This window comes from Neomonachus schauinslandi, chromosome 2, assembly GCF_002201575.2.
Source record: "Neomonachus schauinslandi chromosome 2, ASM220157v2, whole genome shotgun sequence".
Classification (NCBI taxonomy): Eukaryota; Metazoa; Chordata; class Mammalia; order Carnivora; family Phocidae; genus Neomonachus; species Neomonachus schauinslandi.
Genome location: NC_058404.1, coordinates 160,733,150 through 160,739,910, shown reverse-complemented (window position 1 = coordinate 160,739,910; position 6,761 = coordinate 160,733,150). Strand labels below are relative to the sequence as shown.

The 6,761-nt window shown below is 45.4% G+C and overlaps 1 pseudogene; it reads right to left on the bottom strand.

Moving 5' to 3' along the window:
- Positions 1 to 2,103: 2,103 nt before the first annotated feature.
- On the bottom strand, positions 2,104 to 5,369 carry LOC110590792 (annotated as a pseudogene).
- Between the last annotated feature and the right edge of the window lie 1,392 nt (positions 5,370 to 6,761).

Genomic DNA, 6,761 nt, shown 5'->3' with positions numbered 1-6,761 from the left:
TGTCCATGAATATTCACCATACCAACAGGAAAGCACTGTTTTCATTTCTTTCATTGGCTCAAGCCAAGTTTTGCTAGCAAGCGGGTAACTGGCTTAATTTAGTCCTCTGGGTTGTGCAATATTTGCACATGATCTTTGAGTCCAGGCTCAGTTCCCAGAGACCCCTGCAGCAGCTAAAGATGCTGTCCATAAGCTTCAAGTAGAAACACAGAGAAGGCAGCAATACAGACAGAGCATGAAGGACTCTGCTTGGGTTCTGGCCATTAAAGTTATACTCCAAATGACTATTGTGGAAGTCCTGGGGCTAATGTCCCCTTATTATTATTATTATTATTTTTTAAGATTTTATTTATTTATTTGACAGAGAGAGAGATAGCGAGAGCAGGAACACAAGCAGGGGGAGTGGGAGAGGGAGAAGCAGGCTTCCCGTAGAGCAGGGAGCCCGATGCGGGGCTCGATCCCAGGACCCCGGGATCATGACCTGAGCCGAAGGCAGACGCTTAACGACTGAGCCACCCAGGCGCCCAATTTTCCCTTATTATGGAGCTTGAAACAGCTAGGATAAATAAAGCAGATCTTAATCAAGTGCATTATAAACAAAAGGCACAGATGGCAGGGAAAAAATTGACTGACAACAGCTAAGTTCCCTAGGCACTCTTGAACACCCCTGGGGCCATGGTGCTAAAGACTGTGGCCCCCTGCTTTGTTGTACTGTTGCATTTCTCAATTCCAGGAACTCCTTTCCTTGAAGTACATAGTTGCCATCAACAGGATATTAGTGGGTAAATGTTCTTTGAAGCCACAAAGGAAAATACTTTCCATTAGGGTCTGAAAGGTCAAGGGGGCAATTGGCTGTCCAAAGGGCATGCAGCAGCTCCTCATCTTGCCAGGAAGAAAGATCAGTGTTTAAAGGAACGTGGAGAATACAAGCGTCCTTGTTGCTGAGTCTAGAAAAAAGGAGTAACTTAGGGGGCAATAGGAGAGAGTGATGAGGGAAGTTTAGTAAATCTTTTACCAGGAGATTCTAGATTCTTCGCACTTCTCCTTAGCCTGCTCTCATACAAAGCACACACTTCACACACATACGCACCTGCCTTGTGACTTAAATTTCAAACAACTTCCACATACTCGTTACTGAATCACGATGCCGTGTCACCCTAACACATTAGCCACTGCTGTGTGGTCCGGAGGGGGGTCATCTGAAGGCGTCATCAAACAAGGCCAATCATATTCCCAAATCTTGACCCTCATCTTTAACCAGAGTGGATTGGCCTAAGGGAAGGGAATGAGGAGTTTGGAAGTAGAACTAAGAAAGCAAGTTATTTGTGCATTGCAAGGCCTGAGTACATGAGGGCATAAGTCGGATATTGCAAAGTCGGGAAGGAGGACTTTGGTAGAAATGAGTTTGAGATGCAAAGAACTGAATGGAATATTAGGGTTTGAATAAATTGGATCCTCTGGGCTATCCAGAAATGGATGGATCCGTAAAATCAAATGCTCCAAAGAGCTTATTTCCTGAAACGTGTGTGTGTGTGTGTGTTAGAGAAAGGATGGTATACAGTAGAGCAGTGGTTCTCAAAGTGTGGCCACGGAACCCTGGGTGGGGGGTGCCAAGACCTTTGCAGGGGATTTAGAGAGTCAGAGCCATTTTCATAATAATATTAAAGTATTATTTGCCCTTTTCACCCTCAGTTTCTTATGAGCATACCGTGGAATTTTTTAGAGGCTGCACGACACATGACATGTGATATCACAACAGACTGAACGAGAAAGCAAATATAAGAACTCGATTGTCTTCTATCAAGCCAGATATTAGAGATTTGCAAAAACGGTAGAGTGATGCGACTCTTCTTGCATTTTTTAGTTTTCAAAAATAGCTTTGTTTTTTTTTTGTCGGAAACCAGCTCATGTTTAATTGTGACATTTTAAAATTGGACAAGTGTTTTGACATCTGCCTCCCCCATATTTAGTCTCTTTAAAATGACAGGAAAACACCAACCAATCACAGGGTTACTGGGTTTAATAAGTTTACTCCTTCAGTTCCAATATTCCTTTTGAAATACCAGACAGACCTGGCAGTGGCCAGCAGTACACTCCAGACTTTCAGAGTTCAAGTTCAGATTCTCTGAGCATTCGGTGCTGCTCTGGCATTTGTCCAGAACTGGTCCCTCCCTTTAGCTGGGGAACTTTATATGTACCAGTGAAGAAAGCTTTTTCCCCTTCAAGGGGAGGAAAGAAAATCACTCCTCAAAACCCAGCAGATCTGGCTGTGAGGTCTTTCCTCCTGTCCATCTCCTCAGGCTTGTTTTTTTGCTGTGGAGTCAGAGACACCAAAATCTAACCTGAGAGGCGCCTGCGTGGCTCAGTCATGAAGCGTCTGTCTTCGGCTCAGGTCGTGATCCCAGGGTCCTGGGATCGAGCCCCGCATCGGGCTCCCTGCTCAACGGGGAGTCTGCTTCTCCCTCTCCCCCTCCCCCTGCTTGTGCTCTCTCTCACTGTCTCTCTCTCTGTCAAATAAATAAATAAAATCTTAAAAAAAAAATCTAACCTGAGTTACAAGAAACACTAGACGTTGATGGCTATAAAAGGAGTGACCGGGAGCAAATGAGATACTGCTTTCCCTCCCACATCCAATATATGTACTTCACAGAAAAACAACAACAGGTCCACAAAACACAACAGCTAGAATTACAAAATCCGCTCATCCGAGGGTGCTGGAAGGCAGGACGCGGAGCTGGGAGGGTCAGTGTATATAGGGACAAAAACAGTATTCCGATCAGTCCAGGCACGGGGGCTGGCAAGTGCCAGAAAAGAACTACAGAAAAACCTGTGGTCCATTCAGACTCACTGGTGTTAAAAATCCACACACTGGTGTCAGGAAGATTCTGCCTTAAGCGCACCAGAGACAAAAGTCCCAATTCCTCAGCGAGAAGGCAATACGTAGAGGGCCCTCGGCAGAGCGGGTCCTGCCTTCCCTGGCAGAGGAGGGGACAAGGGAAAGAGCTGCTGGGGCCTCCTTCCAATCCCACCCATCCCCTCTGGATGGCTGGCGACTGAGTGGCCTGTGGCAGCCTTCAGTCCGGCAGGAGACGGATGCGGTGTGAAGGGAATTTCTCTGTGGAGGTTGAGCTAGTCAGCGCAGACTGCAGGTAGACCGTCTTGTGGAAAAGTCTGTTGCTTAAGAAAACTGCCAAGGAGAAGAGGTGCAGCTGGAAAAGGTAGGCTTTGCCAGGGGTCTTCACTTCATTGGCGCTGATAATGAATAGAAGAAAGAGGATGGGGAAGAGGCAGCCACTGATAATGTATGAGGACTAAATCGCTGCGAGGAAAGCCAAGGGCAAGCCAAATCCAAAGTAGTAAGGCCAGTTCCTTTCTATGTTTGACCACCGCTGGTGCATTTCAATTCCTTTACCGAACCAATGATATTCAAAGCAGTCCAGCGAGTAGAGAAGGGCCTATGCAGAAGACTAACCAGCTGAGCAACAAGGTGGCTGGGAAAGAGACTCACAGACATGCCCTGGATGAGGCAAAGAGCCTGCAGCAAAAGGCTGAAGAGCATGTCAGCAATTATTTTGCTGACACTAGGGAATGGATGAGGCTTCCTCCCCGATACCTCAAATGCCAGGTCAGCTATGTCTTGAAACCAAATGGCATTTACAGCTTTGCGAAGCACAAACAGAGGGAGCACCCAAAGAGCACTGAAAATGGATGTAAGGAAGAATTCCAGCCACGACCAAACATCTCCATGTTGTGAGGGGTCACCAATAATTTGGGCTGTCACTGACTGCAGTACAGGAAGAAACACTCGATAAAACGAGAGGAGGCTTAACCAGAATATTCCACGGTTCCAAGCGCAACACTGGAAAACTCTACTAAGCATATGTGGCTCACTCTCTTGCTTCCTTTCTGTACTCTGGGCTCTCCTCTGTGCCAGCACGGGGCTTGCCCCTCTTCCACGCTGCTCCTCTCTCTTGTGCCGAATCTGAGCATCTAGCTCTGAGATGGTACAAATTCCCCAGAGAGAGTCTTTGATTCCCCTGGCAAGGTCCTGGAGAAAGATTTTGACACTTCACCGCCCAAACTACCAACTACACAGAGGAGAGAGAAGCGGCTCAAAATCTTTCATCACGAAGGACCTGACCCCTCCCCACCGCGGGCCCACTCGGCTTGTCTTGGACCCTCCGCGCCGGGCGGGCAGCTCCCGGCCTGGATGCTCCCAGGGCCCAGGCCGCTGCGCCCGCACCGCGCATGCCCAGACTGCCGGGTTTTTTTGGGGGGGGGGGCGGAGTGGGGGCGCCCGCTGGGTGAAAACAATTCTTTTCATAAAATCGTATTTATGTTAACACACAGCATGTTTATTATCGTTATTCCTAAATAGATTCATGAAGTATTTATAAATTTTTCATTTTAGGTTTCTAAAACAGCAAATACTCATAGACATATCAACATAAATCAACAAAATCTCTTTGGTGTCCCCAGTTATTTTTAAGAGTGTGAAGGGGTCCTGAGACCAGAAAGTTTGAGAACCACTTCACTAAAGGATTTGAAAAGTGTGGCAATGCTTCCCCTACCACCCCCACCCCTACCCTCAGCATTAGAAACAATGTATAATAAACCTAAATACTTGTCTTTAATCCGAATCAGTCAGACAGGGCAAAGAAGGACATTTAAAAGGGAAGCAGAAAAAGACCACACAGAAAAGACCCGTATTTCAGAGCCATGATGCGAGCCCAGATCATATCACCTTCACTCAGGTAAAAGATGTGTTCTTGAATCATAAACAATGGACTTGGGAAAAGCCTGATTTCTAATGGTTCTTGTGGAGTTGGGAATGACGCTACATCAGAAAGCAGGCTGATGGCCTCCTTCTGCCTGGTCTAGTCCTTCTGCTGGGCATCACTGGTAATCAGACCCAAACCCACTTGCTGTTTCAAAAATAAGTAATAATAATAACAGCTCTGTTTGCTGGGGAGCTCTCCCACCTGTGGAAAGGTACAACCCAGTTGACTCCCTAGGTCAAGTGGAAACCGTGTGCCTCATCACACAGGGACAGGCTGTGCTCCCAGCTGATACCTCAGGCCCTGGTCTGGGGCCAGCTGGGTGGCTCTGCCATTTGCACAGAGGGATGGGGTCTGGACCCTCCAGAGCTCTCTGCTTTCAGCTCAGTGGGTGGGTCGGAGGCTCTCAAACCTCTTTGGTCCTCTGCCCATGTGCCTTGTCCCTGGCCCTTCCGAGGCAAGCCTCTGTTAGAGAAATGAGACAAGTGTCCAACTGAGATCTCAGAAAACCCCTCAAGAGACGTAAAAGGGATCAACAACCTACATTTTACTGGGCTTTTTATATTTCACATATGGTAACAAATTATTCATGTTGACGGTTCGGAAAAACAAAATGAAGGCATTTTTTAGGTATCGTGCACCTGCTGGTGGATTAGCCAAACCAGGAAACGATTCACAGACTGGCAGACAGACACAGGGTGAGTAACTTTGTTAGTGAAGTCATTAGTTGCTGTATTTATGTTTTACCTTCTCGAAGGAGTTTAAGTTAGCTTATAAAAATACACAACAAAATATTTGAAATAGAGGAAGTTAAGCAGATTACTTTTCAAATATCCTAAACTCTCAGATTGAATGAAAAAAAAAGGAAAAGGAAACCTGGGGGGTTTCCAATGGAGGAAGGCATTTAGCTCCAACAACAATCACCAGCACTTCTGTGGGATCATAAACTCGGACCCAGAAACTTTTGTGAAAGTGGAAAAGAGAGTTAACCTACAATAAGGGAACATATACCCACATGTGACTATCTAGATTTCTGTTGTAGTCTTAATTGTACAGTCTTGCAAAATACCTCCATATCCTTGCAGCCTTAATTTTAAATGTAAAAAAATGGGGGGAGGACTTAATCTCAAATAAACGAATAGATGAAGCAATCAGACCAAAGGGTCAACAATGTCAGAAAATAAGAGAAAATTGGGAGTAAGGTCGGTGTACAAACCATTTGTAGACGGAAGGCTACAGTTTTACCTTGAGCTCTCTAGCATCCAGCACAGGCAAATGGATGTGATAAACCAAATATTTCTTGAGGTTCATCAGATAAAAGCAGACCACCCTCAAGGCAAGGAGGCATGGGGGCAAGGAGGTTTGGGGGGGGGGGCTTAACATGAAGGCTTTTTTGCCTGAATTAATTGAAGAGCCTTTGCGAGGTGAATTTAACAACTTAGTAAATGTAGGAAAGTCCGAAAACAATGATCCAGCCAACTAGCGGTCATCAGATTTGAGTATATGATTTCCCCCTACTTTCTCCCCAGTAATATTAGTCATGTTAGTTGCCTACATCTAAATGGAATCTGGTGAAAACGAAAAGCCTCTGAGAAAAGGAAAACAAACTCGTCAAATGAAAGGCATTATTAGAACTAATACTGAAAACTTGAGAGCCAGGAAGATTGGAGTTAAAGTTTGGCACTAACTTGTTGGCTGTGCCATCCTTGGCATGTTACTGAACCTCTCTGAGTTTTTGCTTCATCATCTGTAAAATGGAAACTGTAATAGTACCTACCTCATAGGGCTGCTTTGAGGATTAAATAAAATAATGCACATAAAACACTTAACAGAGTATGCCTTGTCTATAATAAGCACTCAATAAACATCAGACTATGATTCAAGGAACTTCTGCTACACAGACTCATTAAATCCTCACCATAACCCTGTGGAGTAGGAGGGCATTTATTATTACCTTATTCTGTAGACTGAGACAGAGCTGTA